Below are 17631 nucleotides of genomic sequence, written 5' to 3'. Positions count from 1 at the left end.
TATATATATATTTCTCTTTTTATTCATTCTTGAAGTGTTTCTACCTTTTACCCATTCGTTTATGGTTAACAATTTCTCCAATATGGCCAGTTGTTGAATTTTGTGCTCCTCTTAACGTTTGTGTTGGTTTTCACTCTCGTATAATCTTTCCTCTTTATTCCTTAGGAAGGAGATGTGTCTTGTGTTCATTCTTTTAGTTTACTCTTTAAACTTTCACCATTTATTTATTCTTATGTCAACTATTCTTATGATTGTGTTTGCCATTTCTACTCCTGTTTCTTCGTACCTTACGTTCACTTTTTATATAACCAATTCTACGTCCATTTCTATTTATCTTCTTTATATCTGATTATTACTTGTGATTGCTTTGTTCCCATTTTAACTTTTGGTTGCAATTGCAAAATGTATAAAAGAGGAAGATATGTAGTGTTGGCTTTCTAGTTGTTTTACCTATGTCATCAAATGGAATGTTACCACACAGGATGACTGTTTGGAATGTTATACTCTGATGCTAGAGTCAGTTGGGAGATGAGGATTGAGCTGACTGGTGACAGCTCCTGGTGGGGATTTACCTTGGAATTACTCTTACTATCTTGAACTACCACCTCATGTCAACTTAATTATTAAATACATCTTTCTACAAGAACCTACGTGACCTGATCTTCATTTACATTACTACAATGCTACGTAGGGGAAATGCACTGCTATCAGAGACAAAACAAAGCCTAAAAAATAGTCCACCGACGCTACCGTATCTCTTCAGACCCCGAAGTGATACGAGTAAAAGGGCCAATAGCTGTAGGCGTAAACAATCTCCAAAAGGAGGGACTTTAAGACTGCTTGCACCAACCACAACGCGAAGGGAACTCCTGCGGTTTAAGTGACACACCAACAAATGAATCAAAAGTCTGAAGAAAAAAGAGATGGTTACTAACATCACATAGTATAGACAGCATCTCTCGCCGAGACAGCGCATGCGCTGCCTAGGCGAAACCTAAAAAGGAGCATAAGGCAGTAGGATCTCATACAACCATTCAGCGCTCAGCAGGCGCTGTTGCCAATCCTCGAGGCATATAATTAAGGATACTCCAGTTGTCAGATCCTCACCGAGTGGCAGCCATCTTGCAACCGGGCTCTATAGCGAACCCCACAAGTATAATATCTAAGTTTTGTAATTTTTAATATAACACTTTTCTCACAATATAAAATGTTTCCCTTGGAAAGCAGAAAAGAATTCTAGTTTCATTGCATGAAACCTTTTCTACCCATATATAAATGTTTCTATTAAGAGTCAAAAATTTATTCTGGTTTAAATGCTTGACACCTTTTCTTACGATATGAAAATATTTCCCATCTAAAGTTGAAAATTATTCTGGTTTGATTGTATGAAATCTTTTCTCCCGTTATAAAAATGTTTCCCTTGCAAAATAGAAAATAATTATTGTTTAAATGCATGAAACCTTTTCTCCCGAAATAAAAATGCTTTCCTTCGAGAGTAGAAAATAATCCTGATTTCAATGCATGAAACTCTGAGTCACTGACACACAAAGTGTGAACAGTTTCAAGACGATGTAGGATTTACATAGGCACTGTGTATTTAAGCATGAAAAGACGGGGAGTGTCAGCAACGTTTAATTGTGAAAAGAAAATCTCAAAGCTCTATGAATAACTGGTTTGCAGGTTGAATAACACGTCGGACCAGTGGAGTGCTGAGTTAAGGAAAAAACATCAAATATGTTGTCCCTAAAACTGGGAGCGGAGATAATCCTTCCCTAGGCCACTGAGGTCATTTTCCATTCCTCGTGCCGCGCCATGGGTTTGTAGGCCTGACGTCAAAGCATACACTTTGAGGTATTGTCCTAAGCAGTGGAAAAATAGCTGTTTCGTCTCAAGTTGCTTGCGTGTTCACCTACCGAAGTTACGTTTGTGGGGTGAACCATTTGTTTTGTGCATTTTCTATTTATGGAATCTATTTATTGATTGATTTGCAATGTGCCGCTGAGTGCCATGGACAGTTTGTGGAGCAAGAAAAGCAGAAGGAGATGCAGAATTAGACTCACACGAGAACATACATAAATAAATCTCTCTTCCATCTATGGAGGAAGAATGATAAATAAAGTCTCAGTTGTTTCTATAGGGCGGTCATTGAAACAAGCTTGGGCAAAGCCAATAGGTATCGCTTTTTCACGAGTTTGAGCTATTGGCCTTGCAAATGACAATGTCTTTTGCCCATGTTTTATGGAGTGGAGTGGATGTATATCGATGGAGTGAAATTTTTGTGGGATGGATTGGAATTATTAGCTGTGGAATTGTGTTGAATGGAATTGTGTGCTGTGGAGTCGATTTGTGTTGTGAAATTATGTGGCATGGTGTGCAGTGGAATTATGTGGATATAAATTAAGTGGTATTGAGTGTACTGGAATTACATGGAGTGAGATTGTGTGTCATGGAGTGTAATTATGTGGAATGGTGTATTGTGTTGTGGAGTGGAATGTGTGGAGTTTAATTATGTGGTGTGCTGTTGAATTTTGTGGCATGATGTGGGATTCTGTGGTGTGGATCGGATGTATGTGTTGTGTTATGCAATTGCGTTGTTAAGTTGAATTATGTGGTTTATTCTAGAATTATGTGGTGTGAAATGGAAATGTATGGAGTTGAATTGTGTGGCATGGAAATGTGTGGCATTGACGAAAATGATGCTGATTGGAATCATGTGGCATGGTGTGGAGTGTATTTATGTGAATTGTTTCTATGTGGTATAGAGTGGTATTTATGTTGGGTGTATTCATGTGGTATTGAGTAGCATGAAATTAAGTGGAGTTGAATCATGTTGCGTTAAGTGGTATTATGTGGAGTGTAATCATGCTTGGTGATGTTGAATTGTGTGGCGGTGAATTGTGTGGTGTGGAATTGTGGGGTTTTGTGTGTCACACTAAATATCCAAGTATGCCACAAGGTACCCAGGTGAGTGGAGCAATTCTCTTGATCCTGGATCTTCTTCTTACTACTTAGATAGGATTTACAATAATTAAGATCACCGGATTTGCTCAAGATTACACAATGTAGTCAAGTAAGAGAGTTGAGATTAAAACTCAAGTTGACTGGTTCCACAGTCAACAATTTAAGATCCAGATCTTTTCAAATAAATCGAACGTATGTTTGGTTAGTAACTCATTTTATGTGAGGTACATTTATTTTCAAAATTTTGATCTTTTCATTAGGTTTTATGAGACAAGCAGGCAAAAAATAAAACAAACTAGTTCCCATGTCACATTTATCAAGTGTATTTTTAAACAAAATATAAAGAGCTTGATGAAAAAACGTAGGGACTGGCAGTGTGTGGCACAAGGGAACACACTTATCATAAGGGCAGGGAGCTATTGCAGCATGAAGTACCATTCAATAGGCAGATACTTCAATTTCAGGCCGCTTCATTCAGGAATGTTCACCAGGACAGGACTGACATTCTTCTAGGGGACTGAAAAGATGTTGAGACTTAGTTGAAATAAAATGAAATACCTTCATTCTCAGCATGTGAATTGTTTACTTGGATTTTGTTGCAATCCCTCCTTGGTGCCTCACTGGTATGATAAACTCGTTTTTATTAACACAAGCATTGGCAAGGCAAATAGGTCTCGCATTTGGGCCCTAGTGCTTTGCCCTTGTTTCTACCCATGCTGTACATCATCCACAATACTGTGAAGCATGGCTAAAGAACCAACATCAAAGCCGGATCGGTAAATAAGAAAAATAAAAAAATAAGTAGCACTAAAGCGGGGAGAAGCATCACAATGTATGTAGGTGGGGGAAGCATTATCATGGGTGTGGTGAGAGGGAAACAACACGGAGGGTGTGTAAGGTAGGAAGCACTTGGAAGAGCTCAAGAGGTGCGAAGGATGGGTGAAACATAGAATGGGGTTGATAGAAGAAATGGGAGAGAGAGATAACAACGTGAAATAGGCTGTGAAGTGCCAAACAGGTGGCAAAAGCAGAGTTGGTGGAGAAGTATATGAGGGCAAGTGCTACACTGAATGGTCGAGGACAACCACACAAGTGACAAATAGCAAGATCGAGTGCAGAGGGAGAGAAGTAGATAGAGGAAGACAACTTGAATACACAGGCACTGTAATTTAATGCTTATCCCCCCCAAAAAAATGTAGTGCTTGAAAAGAAAGCAGTGGAAGGACACTTGTAAAGCATCCATGTTCCAGGGAATGGACAAACACGGCAGACTGTGCTGTCTGGTAGACGACTTGTAAAATAGACGCCTTGTATAAAAAAAAGCCGTTTATTGTAGGCCATCTGTAGCCAGGAGGAAGTGCTCTCTATTGTGTAGCTTGTAAACTTCTCAATCAGCAGCTCTTGCTTTGAATCCTAGCTCCTTTGCTGGAGAGTACATTGTGTGATCCTGTGCACATCATGAAATAAGCCTGTACTTTAATTACCCAAACTCGCAAAAACATCAGAATACCTAGCATCAACTTGGCGAAGTGAGTGTTCTACACCACATATTGGTTACAGCAATGTTGGTACCAGGCTCATGCGCATGTTCTGTGTTTTACAGGCTATCACTATAGTAAACTAAACAAAGAAATGTTAAGAATAAGGCCGGAGCGGGAATATTATTTTAGCAATTATCAATTTATTTAGTCATACATTTGATTACATGTTTATTTATTGCATTTCGTCTTCAGTCATCCAGCTTGCTTTCCAACTTAAATGTCCTACAATATCATGCTGCTGTATGCTTCCGCTTTATTTGTAAATAAATATTTGTAATAGAATATTTCATGCCTCTCTCCCACTTTAATGATTAGCTTTAAACATGCAACAAACATGCACACCCTTTGGGAAACTTAAAAAGAATGGGAGTTTAGCCCAACACAAGATTTACATGTCACATGGCGCACTGAGGAGTGATACAGGGTGCAACAAAGTAGTGGAGGGGCCGGGTGGCTCTCTACAGTCGCCACAATCCACAAGGGAGGTTTGGGGGGCAGTCGAGCCGCGAGGTCTGCCCCCCGGGCAGATTTGGGAGGGGGAAGGGGGGAGAACCACCGAGCGGCCATTTTGCCGCATTGTGCTGGCAGGGGATAGCCCAAAAGCAGCCCAAAATGAATTGTGTAGCCCAATGGATAAATAGCGATCCCGAGTTGTCCCAGCCACCATTTTAGGTACTGAGACCTGGTGGCTGGGAACGTTTCAGTCAGGAGCTTTTTTGTCCCCGCCCACCCTCCCTGGGTTTTGGCTTTGGCCTTTGGTTTTGTGGTGGGAAGGTTTTAGGCCAGGAAGGGTTTTTTGTGTCAGGTGGCTGGGTTGGGACAGGTGCACAGGGGGTGGTTATATGTAAGTTGTCGCTTGGAACAGGTACTGGCGGAGTTGTTTTTGATGTTGGCCAAGTTTGGCTGGAGTTCGGTACTTTCTCTTGAAGTTTGGGGAGTTGGGAAACGGGAGCGTGGAAAGCGTAACCAGTTTGGGAGTTGACATTAGAGGGTAGTTAGTTACAGTTGCAAGAAGGCAAATAGGACTGAAGGTCTTGGGAGGTTTTGGAGTTAGGAGGTAGGGGATAAAATTGGATAGTATTATAATGTAATTGAGTTATATGTTTGTATATTGCAGGGTGGGGGATTTTATCATGTGGGGATTGTAGGGGTGGGGGGAGTAAAACAAAAGGGGTCAGGTAACTCGATGTTTAGAGAGGTTTTAGTTTTGTAAGGCGGTTTGCCAGTTAAATAAATGTGATGTGCACCTGTTTCAATAAAGCGGCCTTTTACACACACAAAATGGTAGTCGGTGTGCTTGCCCCCCTTTTTCCCTCCCAACACCAAATATGTGTGTTACATAAGTAGCCCGTTTCCCAGCAGTAGAGCAAAAATACTCAGCATTCCTGTTGCAGATCTATCAGGCGTGCCAAGCCCGTTCCTAGGTGACTGGGTCTCACTGCGTCAGGCAATGATTGGTAGTGATGTTGGGCCAACACTGGCCAATGAAGCAGGCTTTAAATAAGAGTGATATGAAGCCAATAAATGGTAAGCAATGGGCAGGCTTCAAGCCCTTTTTTGTATACAACAGTGTCTCGCAAGTGAGATTCATGCACTAGCGCACGCTCTTGCAGGCTCGGCCCTAAAAACATCAGAGTAACCTATTCCGAATGTGTTTTTCACTGAAGGACCCTAGTTGCACGTGATTGCCAATCCACTAACATTTCCTTAAATTCTGTCCATGCATCGTTAATGTGTCGCAGAAAATGCTCAGGGAATCTTAAGGGGTTTACAAAAAGAAAGATCATTTCTACAAGTGCTGGGAAGTAGCAAAGACAAAGTGCAATATGAAACAAGCCCTGGCAAAGCTTATTGGTCCAGGATTGGCTTCTAGCCTTTTGGCTTTGTCAATACTTGTTTTGTCGTGGTTTTTATAAAACATTGTTAGTGAGGTTGCTGGGCACTCTCCAATATAAAAAACACAACAAAAATCGTTTTTAAGCTAAAAAATCACAAACTGCCAAAGCAGTCCCTGGCACTATTACTCCATGTGTGAATGAGCGTCTTGTGAAACAGCAGAGTGTCATCGCTCACAGGGAAGTTAGCTAATGGCTTAAGCAGGCTGATCCCTTGCCCAATACTGCAGCAGACTGAAGGAAAATGTGAATAGCCATCTTCAGACTTTATTCTCTCATTTCTCCATCTTCTTCCTCCTCTTCCACTCCTCTGATATAGAGGACATTGTTGTACCTTATCAGGACTTCACTCAGATGTCAGATAACGCCCCATCAATGTATTCTTCTGTGTTTGCCAGCTGCATGTTCATATATCCATCGACAGATACTAGATACCCTTTGTTTTAGTTTGACCATTACTGGCTTGCCAGTCAGTCCATTGAGGAAAGGCTATGGGTTCAGTGGTAAACTCATGCTGGGTTAATTTTCCTTCACCGGGAAAACACAAAAAATCCCTCCTTGGGGCTGTAGAAATCAGGCACCACCGCTGGAATGTGAATAGCATAACTACTGACCAGTGGATGCAAAGGACTAGTTTAAAGGCGCAAAAGGTTATTATATTACATGAATAGTTTTGGTAAAATCAAAACGTCTTGGTGAACGCCTCACCTAAAAATATATATATATACATATCCACTGCAAAAAACAAAGGTTACAGGGATGTTTTAGTTAGGAAATGTAGTTTTAAAAACTACTCAAGAGCATCCCAGTGATAGTAGCGTTGCAGTTCCAACTAAGGAAACAGATACATTTTAAGTTGCTTTCGGAAGGTCAAGTTGTTAGCTTCCAGGCGGATATCAGTAGGTAAATGGTTCCACAACTTTGCAGCATTAAATGAGAAGCGACGTCATCTGCTTCGTGTTCTTTTTATTTTTGGGACTACCGTCAGTTGTTTATTATCTGACCGTAGAGATCTCTTGGGCGGATAAGGTTGGATAATGTCTCTAATAGTGGGAGGGCCTTTGCCTGAGAGTGTTTTATGCATGATACATAGAGCCTTAAATTGGACTCTTTCTTGGATGGGCAGCCAATGGAGTGATGCCAATGCAGGCTTGGCTGAAAGGCATTTGGGAGTGTTCAGAAGCAAACGTGCAGTGCAATTTTGCACTATCTGTAGTTTTTTTTATAGTTGTGAGTGGTGCTCCTAAAATTAGGGCATCAGCATAGTCCAGGCGCGATAAAATCATAGGTTGAACCAGTAGCCTTCTGGCCGAGAAAGGTTGCAGGGGAAGGATATTTCTTAACATACTTAAGATCCCAAAGCCACAAGCTGCCACCTTACCAGCTTGCTCTTTAACATCTAGCTTGTGGTCTAACCATACAACTAGACTCTTAATATGGTCCTGAGGGGAGGGAGGTGTCCACAGACAGCTAGGCCAGAAGGACCGTATACTCAACAAGGTGGAGTTGCCCAAGAGCATGAGCTCAGTCTTAGCTCCATTAAGCTTTAAATAAGAGCTGTCCATCCAGCTTGACACCTTTTCAAGGCACAAGGCTAGATTCAAGCTTGTGTTCTCCTGTTGATTAAGTAAGTGCAACCACCAACTGGGTATCATCAGCGTAAGTGATTATCTGAATGCCAAAAGGTGAAACTATGTCTGCTAACAAACTCATATAGATATTAAATAGAGTGGGGCTCAGGGAAGAGCCCTGAGGAGCCCCACATCTAAGGGGCATTCGCTTGGAGGTAATTCCTAATTCGAAGACAACAAAAGATCTATCCTGTAAGAAGGACTGCAGCCATTTCCTGCCACTCCTATCCTCCTCAGACTTTGAACCAACAATTGGTGGTTTACAGTGTCGAAGGCAGCGCTGAGATCCAACAGAATGAGCGCAGCACAGCCCCCTCCGTCTAAGATGTTCCCTAATTCTTCCACCGCTATCAGGAGTGCAGTTTCTTTGCCATGCTGTGGTCTAAATCCATTCTGTGAAGGATGGAGACGGAGATTGTTTTCAAGCAACGAGGAGAGAGTCAAATGTACATGCTTCTCAGCTAGTTTATCAATTCCTGGTAATTAAGAGATATGGCGATAGTTGGCCAGTATGTCAGGGTGAAGATTAGTTTTTTTTTAGAAGTGCTTTTTCCATTGAAAAGGTACTATTCCCATTGCTAAAGCAACATTTATCATGTATAGAACAACTGGGGATACCGTTTTGGTAATTAGGTTTAAGATATTAGGGGGAGCAGTGTCTGATGGTGCTCCGGACTTGAGCTGGCTAAGAAGTCCTTGAAGGGAGGGTATATTTAGGGGAGGGATAACCTCCAGCAACCGGTCTCCATCTTGGGCTATCTCGTCAGGTAGCAATAGAGTATGTGGAGCCGTCACTTGAGGTAAAGAATTGTAAATGGCTTGTATTTTATTGGAAAAGAATTCTGCCATTTCATTGCACCGGTTGGGGATGTCTGCAAAGGTAATGGAAGGCACAGGGGGGTAAGGAGAGAGTTTGCAATTCGGAAAATTTCCTGTGGGCAGTTTGCCGACAAAGTAATTTTTTCCTCATAGTAGAGAGCTTTGGCTTATGACCTCACATATTACCTGACTCATGACATGATCAGTGACATCACTGGCGAAATTACTGATGACATCATCAAGTGATTGTGAGCATTTACTGCAAGTTTCAGATTGTTAAACATATATAGTAAGGTATCACAAAATTAAATTCGTTTTCTTTGTGCACTACTAATGAGTCATTCTATTTTGAAACATAGATTATGTGAGAGTCTGCGTTGCGTAACTATGTATTTCTGAGTGTGTGTGTGGCTGTATGGGTGAATAAGTGGGTGTGTGAATTGCTGTATGGGGGAGTACGTGGCTGTGTGAGTGTCTGTATGGGTGACCAAGTGGGTGTGTAAGTAGTGTATGGATGAGTGAGTGGGTATGTGAGCGAATGTATAGATGAGTGAGTGGTCTCATGAGTTTTGGTATGGATGAGTGATTGGCTCTGTCAGCGGCTGTATGAATAAATAAAAGGCAGTGCGAGTGGCTCCATGGTTGAGTGAGTGGGTATGTAAGTGGCTGTAAATGGAAAATGAGAGGGTGTATGAGTGGCTGCATGGGTGAGTGAGGGTGTGTGAGTGGCTGTAAATGGTGAATGAGAGAGTGCATGAGTGGCTGTAAGTTTGAGTGAGCAGGTGCATGAATGTCTGTATGGGTGAGTGTGAGGGTACATAAGTGACTGGGTGCAGGAATGGCTGTATAAGTATGTGTATGGGTGAGTGAGTGGGTGTGTAAGTGGTTGTATGGGTGAGCGAGTGGGTGTGTGAGTGCCTGTATGGGTGAGTAAGTGAGTAAGAGAGGCTCTATCGGAGACTATGTGGTTGTATCAGTGACGGTTTAGGTGACTGAGTACATGTGTTAGTATATGTATGAGTAAGGAGTGGGTATGTGAGTATGTATATGGGTGAGTGACTGGTTTTGTGAGTGCCTGTACAAGCATGTGAGTGGGTTTGTGAGTGGCTCTATGCATGAGTATTTATATGGATATGTGAGAGGTTGTGTGGGTGTGTGAATGGGTCAGTCAGTAGGTGCATGACTCTCTGAGTGGATCTATGAGTGAGTACATGAGTCTTAGTGGGTCTGTGAATGGGAACATGAGCATCTAAGTGGGTCTGTGAGTGGGTGGGCGAGTGTCTGAGTGGGTCTGTGACAGTGTGCAAGAGTCTCTGAGTGGTTCTGAGTGTCTGTGTGGATCTGTTGGTGGGTGCGTGAGTGTCTCAGTGGGTGTGTGAGTCACTCAGTGGGTCTGTGAGTGGATGCATGAGTGTGTGAGTGGCTGTGTGAGTCTCTGAGTGGGTCTGTGTGTGTCTGAGTCTCTCACTAGATCTGTCAGTTGGTGAATGAGTGTTTCAATGTATCTGTGAGTGGGTGCCTTGTGCATCTGAGTGTGTCTGTCAGTAAGTGAGTGAGTGAGTCTGTGAGCGGGTGCATGAGTGTATGAGTGGGTCTGTCAGTGGGTACATGTTAAAAAAAGTAGGGGGCACATGGGATCAGGTCCTCATGCGAGCTCTCTGTGATGGTTGTCCTGTCCAGCTTGTCTGCAGTCTGCTACCCTCTGCTACCTTTGGTTTTGTGCCTCGTCCAATTGTTTTCTGTTTGTTTTTTTGCCTCTTCTCTCCTCACTCCTGCCCTCTATTTTGCCGTTTTTTCTGCTCCTTCTGGCCATTATTTTGCCTCTTTTTGCTTGCTTCTGAGCATTATTCTGCTTTTTACTGCTAGCTCTTGACCTTTATTCTGCCTCTTGCAGCTTGTTTCTGACCTCTATTTTGCCTCTTTCTACTCATGTGTCCCGTTATTGTGTGTCTTTCTGCTTGCTCCTAACCTTTCTTTGCCTCTTTCTGCTCATGTCTGACATTTATTCTGCCTCTTGCTGCTGGTTTCTGACTTTTATTCTGCCTCTTATTGCTCCCTTCTGACCTTTATTCTGCCTCTTTCTGCACACTTCTGACCAATTTCTGCCTCATGCTGCTCGAGTCTGACCTCTTTTTGTCTCTCTCTGCTTATTGCTGACCTTTATTTTGCCTCTTTTTGCTCGATTCTCACCTTTATTTTGCCTCTTTCTGCTCATTTCTGACCTTTATTCTGCCTCTTTCTGCTCCCTTCTGACCTTGATCTGCCTCTTCTGCTCCCTTTTGACCTTTATTATGCCTCTTTCTGTTTGTTTCTCACCTTTTTTTGCCTCCTTCTGCTCGTTGCTGACATTTATTCTGCCTCTTTCTGCTAGATTCTGACACTTATTCTTCCTCTTTCTGCTGGTTTCTCACCTTTATTCTGCCTCTTTCTGCTCGTTTTTCACTTTTATTTTACTTCTTTCTGCTCTTTCGCCCGAGACTGCAGAGGGAGCCTCAAGGCCCCAGTGGCCCAGCCGGCTCCCCACCCCCGGGTGTAGTCTGCATTGCTTCCGCACGGAGGGAGCTGCTAATCTCTCTCCATGCAGGAGCAATTGTTTCATCTCAAAGAGATGAAACCTCTGCTTCCAGCGGGCAGGAGCACTATGAAAGCTTGTGCCCACTGGAAAAGGAGGGTTTGCTTTAGCTTGGTGTGAGCTGTGAGCTCCCGCCAAGCTAAAGCAAACAGGACATATCAGGATCCAAGCATTGGGTTTTCAGTTCCGAAGGGCCATGTATGGCTTCAGGAGGGGGCCAGCCTTCTTTGATTTTCAAGGGCCTGCCCCAGGGAGGTGGTGGTCCCTGGGCCGGCCACAGCACGGCGGGGGGGGCAGCACAACTCCCCTCCTTCTAAAAAAAGAAATCCCCCGGTGGTGGTGGTTGCAGGGGCACAGGGGATCCGTTAGGACCCCCTCGAATTCTTTGTATTTAGCCCTGGTGAGATGATGGTCCTTGTGACTCGAGTGGGGTTATGAGTGGTACGGGGAGCCCCTTGCACCCACCTCCTTCAAAAAAAAACTGTATGCCCCGAGGACCTAGCCCACCCAGGGGCTATAATGTAAACAAGCACGGAGACCATACTTGTTTAAAAAAAATATTTGCTGGAGATTTTCAACTTTGTCGAGTTCCAACTGCAAAAATGTTTTATGAAGTGCTTTTTGACCCTTCATAAAGGGGGTGGTGATGGACAGAGTATCTGAATTAAGCAGAACACTCCTACCCAGTCAAAAGATCAGGGCTTGATCCATCACCGTTTTTTAGCTCACTGCACCATCCCAGCTCAGAACCTGGCTACATGCAAATTAGTCTGACCCTGGCCCAGTGCATCATGGGAATAGGGCAGACCAAACTACCAAGCCAATTCTTTACTGGAAAGGAAACAAGCTTCCGGGGACCGGTTTCTGGCATTACAGCCGTCTTCGGCCCGGCTTGCTTGAATCCTGATGGTGCAGTGAGCAAGGGACTCACATCTGAGCATACCCTTCCACACTTGTGGTGGCCAAAACGATTCATAAAGGGGGTGGTGATGGACAGAGTATCTGAATTAAGCAGAACACTCCTACCCATTCAAAAGATCAGGGCTTGATCCATCACCGTTTTTTAGCTCACTGCACCATCCCAGCTCAGAACCTGGCTACATGCAAATTAGTCTGACCCTTTTTGACCCTGTCAGGGTACAGGGGGACCCAGGACCACAATTGAGGAGTCAGGGTAGCTCTGCCCTGCCAGTTTTTAATTTTTTTAAGCATGTTTTGGGGGTCTCAGCTGTAGCCGCGTCGCAAGGTGGCTGCCAACACTTCCTGGTTGAAGTGTTGGCAGCCAATCAGATTTAAGTACGGGGACTGCTGCCTCCTCAGGGGATCCATGTCACTGTATATCTAAATGTGTATTTCTTTTAATATCCCAAAAACTACTGAAGGGATTTACACAAATTCACAAAAAGTCTCTTTCTGAACCAACAGCGACCTCTCTGCCAAATTTGGTGCAATTCCATTCAGCAGTTCGGGCTGTAGTCGTGTCTAAAACCCCTATGGAAATTTGCATGGGGAAAACGCATATTAGTACCCTCCTTTTTCCTGGCTCCCGCTTGATGGATCACCCCAAACCTTTCAAGAGAGCAGCTGAAGTGAGGATGCTACTAATTTTGAAAAATTCGCGAAGATTCATCAAACTGAGCCAAAGTTATTGGCAAAACAAAAACTTCACTTCCTATGGAAACAAGGTTCAAACTATAACTACCTACTGGCCACAGCCAGTAGGCAATCTATATCTCCACGGAGTTTACCTGTGTATTCGTCTTCAGTGGTATGTGGGTGCCGAAAGACAGTCTTTCTCTGTTAAGCAATACAAGAGATAGAAACTAGAAGAAAAGTAAGCTTGTTTTGGCCTTTTGTTTTGTGAAGCATCACGTCTGCTGCCGAGTTTGCTTTCTTCTGCGAGTAGACCAACTTCACTACCTGCGCCTAGGCACTATCATGACAGTAACACTCATTCATAGAGACAAGTTTTTAGACCTAACATCTCTTGGCGTGTTTCCCCTGTCTTTTTGCTTTCTGACCTCCTGGTTTTTTACTCTGTTTTATCTGGTTTAGTGTCTCTGTGCACTTTCTCGCTGCTGTTCAGTGTTAAAGTGCAAGTGCTCCTGTTGTAAATTGCGTTATGGATTGATGTTTCTATGATTGGCATATTTGATTTACTAGTAAGTCCCTAGTAAAGTGCAGTAAGAGTGGCAGGGCCTATATGTCAAATGCTCTGGTGGGCCTGCAGCAATGGATTGTGCCACCCACACAAGCAGCCCTGTAATGGGTTCTCAGACCTGCCACTGCAGTATCTGCATGCAGTCTGTAACTGCCAGGGCGACCTGGCAAGTGCACCCACTTGCTAGGCCCCAATCTTCCCTTTTTCTATTGATAAGTCACCCCTAAGTTATGTCCAAGGTACCCCTGTGGGTAGGGTGCTGTGTATGTTAGGGAGGACATGTGCTGGTGTGTGTGACATGTCCTGGTAGTATTTAATTTTTCACTATGGAAAGGCTATCTGTCTCATAGGATAGAATGGGAGTTTACTTATAACATCTTATAAGCATAACTTCCCGTTGGGACACAATAGGGAAATGGAGTTTAGTATGCCTGGACTCAGCATGTAAAAATACATCTTTTAGCAAAGATGATTTTTATGTTCGGTGCTTGAAAATACCACTTTAAGAAAGTAGGTATTTTCTTCCTTAGCCATCCTGTGTGCCTCTGCTGGGTTCTGGATTTACTTTCAGGCTTTGGAGTGACAGGGGCTGGGGATGTGCATTCTCTTCAGATAGCCACTGGGGTGGGGGGGGCTTCCTTTCCTGGATAAGTCAGACCTGGGCTGAATAGACCTGGGCTGCATTTATAGTAGTGGGAGGAGATTTCCTTGCACCTGAATGGGCCTGGTCTGCCTTAGACAATGCTGTCTTCACCTCCTGCTGGGAAGCTGGGCGAGAGAACCCTAAATTGTTTTGGACTAAGCACAAACACTCTCTGCCTGAAAGAACAAAGAGAAATGCAGTATAAATATTGGGACCCAGACCCCAGAATTTTAGAACTTGCTTGGATCAAAGAACCTGCCAAGAGGAAGAGCTGGAAGAACTGCTAGGAGGAGTACTGCCCCACTGCTGTGTTGTTGCTTTGTTGGGTTGGCCTGCAGTTGCTGCTTCTGCCTCGGGCAGTGAAAAGACTGAGCTGAAATTTCTTTACTTGTGCTGAGTGTCTCCAAGGGCTTGAAATAGAGCTTGCCTCTTGTTCACAAAGCCTCAGGGACAGAAAAGACTTAACCTACCTCTGGGGACTGCCTCTGGAATTTCAGTTTCAGTTGCCACAGAGGGGGAAGCAGCCGACTCCATCTCCGACTCCGTTCACTGACTCTGTGTCCTGAAGGTACTTTAGAGGGGACCGCCGCACCTCACACCGCAACCATGGTTCCACCGATGACCGCAGCTGCCACCCAGCTGCTACTTGCACCATGACCTGTGGACACCAAACAGCCTTGTGTTACTCCGCTGCCCTGGTCTCACCGATGACATCACTGCCTGCTGACTTTAAAACCTGTGACCGCACCATGGCCTGGGGACACCCACTCATAAATCTCACAACGCACCTCCTCATTCAACAACGCAGTCTGGACTGACTGGTGTCAGCTCCCAGCAACTGGCACTGTTGCCTGCATCATGACCTGTCAGCACCACAATGAGCACAGCCGCAATCCACACCACAGCCCTGGTCTCAGCAACGCCGCTGGATAACTGTCCCCAAGCCACTGCCTGCACCACGCCTTGAGGGCACCACACGCCGCACCGCTAGGCTTCACATCGCAACCGTGGACGGAGCTACTGACTTCAAGGAACTGCATTTTTAAGGTTATTCTGTGTGTTTGATTCTTATCATTTTAGTCTTGTTTTGGACCTATAAATTACTGGATATTGTTCTACACTGGCCTGGGGTCCTTGTGTAGTTTTCACTGTGTTACTGTTGGTTATGTGCAAATGCTTTACACACTGTCTCTGAGAGAAGCCTGACTGCTCATCCCAAAGTACCAAGTGAGTGAGCAGGGCTTATTTTCGGAGTGTATCCCCCTTATCCTGACTAGAAGGAAGGGCCCCTATTTTGACAAAGGTGTAAACCCTTGCCAACTATAGAACCCCCATTTCTAACATTGGTGGCAACGGTGGGATAGGACTTGTGTTTGCACTTGACTACAGTGATTGGTGTGCACTACTACCATATTGCAGACCATTATGTACCACATACTGTTTTATTTGATCTATTTTTGTGATCCCATCATTTTGAAACTTGAATTTCCTACTGCATCATGCCTGGTACAGCACCATATTCAATTCCATCCCTAGAAGTGGCCAGTGAGGAGTAAAGGTTGGAAACCTACAAGGTCAAGGAGTTGAAGGCTATTTGTAAAAACGTAAAGGTCCAAGACCGAGGCTGCACCAGGAAGGAGGAGCTACAAAAGGCGCTAAGGGCCTGAGTAGCAGCCAGACATGCCAGTGGGCAGTCTGGAGATCTTAGTGTGGAGGCAGAGGAGCCTCCTCCTAGGGTGGATGTGGTGTCGGGAGAGGGGGAGTCCCTCCAGGCCAGGCAGCAGTGGCATGTCCCCTAAGGAGCTGGATGACAGAAGGGAAGCTAGGAGGCATCAGATAGAGCTTGAGAGACTCAAGATGGAATCACAGAAGATGGTTTTAGACCACGAGTGTGGGCTCGAGGCACTGATGTTAAAGAGTAAATCCAGCACAGATGGTGGCAGCAATTCCACAGTGCACCCAGACATGATTGTGCACATTCCCAAGAATGTAGGCAAGGAATTTAAAAAGGGTGATGACATACCAAGGTGGTTTCTGGGCTATGCAGCGGCTATACACATGAACGGGGTCCCTGAAAAGCATTGAGGGGCAGAATTGTGGCCTTGTTTCTCCGAAGTGGGGAGGGACACTTTGTTGGCGTTAGGTATTAGGTACAACCTTACCCACACTGACATGGAGGAGGCCTTTCTCACTAGGTATGGCCCCACACCTGATAAATAAAGGGATCAGTTTAGGTCTAGTAAGAAAACTGATTCCCAGACATTGTTGGAATGTGTGAATTCTTTCTGCAGGGCACTGGATGGTTGGGTGAAGGGAAGCAATGTAACAGATTGATTGAGTGGGAGCACTTACCTGATAGTAAGCTGACTGAAGCCAGGAAGCATGCCTAGGAAGCGGACTGCTAGGTGAGTACCAGGGTCCAGAAAAAGACTGGGGAAACACGCCAAAAGATGCCAGGTCTAAAACATGTGCCCAAGTTACTAAGTCACAGTGAGCATTATGCACTCTTAGGACACTCAAGCAAAACTTGAGATTTCTTTTCTTAATGGGATAAATTATATTTGTTTATGTTAGGTGTTAACCTATTTGGGACTAACATGCATTTGTAAGCTGGTACCTAAAACTCTGTATCAGTAGTCCTAGTTATAGCACTTGAGTGAGACTGATATTCCATCCATGCAACTGATTTGATTGTAAGAAAACAAATTAAAGCTGTCACTGCCCAACTAGAGAAATTTCAGTGCCCAAGAATAGAACAAAATCTAGTGCCACATGGTTTTACTTTCTACACGGAAATGAGTTTTGTGATGCGTTGAGGGGAGAAGTGAACTAAAACACATAACTCGTGCTCACTTTATTAAAAGTCAGCCAACAACTTATGAATTAGTGCTGAATCAATCACTGGCACTATGATTCAGAGCATTCTTGGGGGCAGATTTATTAAGATTTTATGCTGTGATTGCCTCACACAATGAATGCAAATCAGTGCAAAATCTTTTTTTTCCAATTTCCTTACCAGCACTAAACTTGTTGAGTGCTGGAAATAATGTGAAAGTAATGCAAAGTAGCGCTTAATGTGGCTTTGCATTATTTGGCGAAGGGAACGTACCATGGGTGGTGCACGCGCATTCCCATGCAACCACCCAAAGTTTCTTACGCTAAACCCAATTTACTAAAAAAAGTAGAGAGGGTTTAGCATCAGAAAATAGCACACACTTGAACCAGGCATTATGAAGAAGAAATGTTTTTTTTCTCGTTTATTTTCCCACTTCGCATGTGTGCTGCACTGTAAAGCACACATACAAAACTGTTTAAAATTAGTTTAAGCATAGTATTTTGTACTGGAAGGGTATTCTTCCACTACAAAAACTATGCTTGACTCACGGAGCACTGTGGGCCAAAGGTGCC

The 17631-nt window shown here is 44.0% G+C and overlaps 1 pseudogene; it reads right to left on the bottom strand.

The window, feature by feature from the left end:
* Nucleotides 1–6655: 6655 nt before the first annotated feature.
* LOC144819692 (small nuclear ribonucleoprotein F pseudogene) lies at nt 6656–6910 on the bottom strand (annotated as a pseudogene).
* Between the last annotated feature and the right edge of the window lie 10721 nt (nt 6911–17631).

Source organism: Lissotriton helveticus, chromosome 2_1 (assembly GCF_964261635.1).
Source record: "Lissotriton helveticus chromosome 2_1, aLisHel1.1, whole genome shotgun sequence".
Lineage (NCBI taxonomy): Eukaryota > Metazoa > Chordata > Amphibia > Caudata > Salamandridae > Lissotriton > Lissotriton helveticus.
Note: the sequence above shows the minus strand (reverse complement) of the source record. Positions and strands in the feature narration are given on the sequence as shown.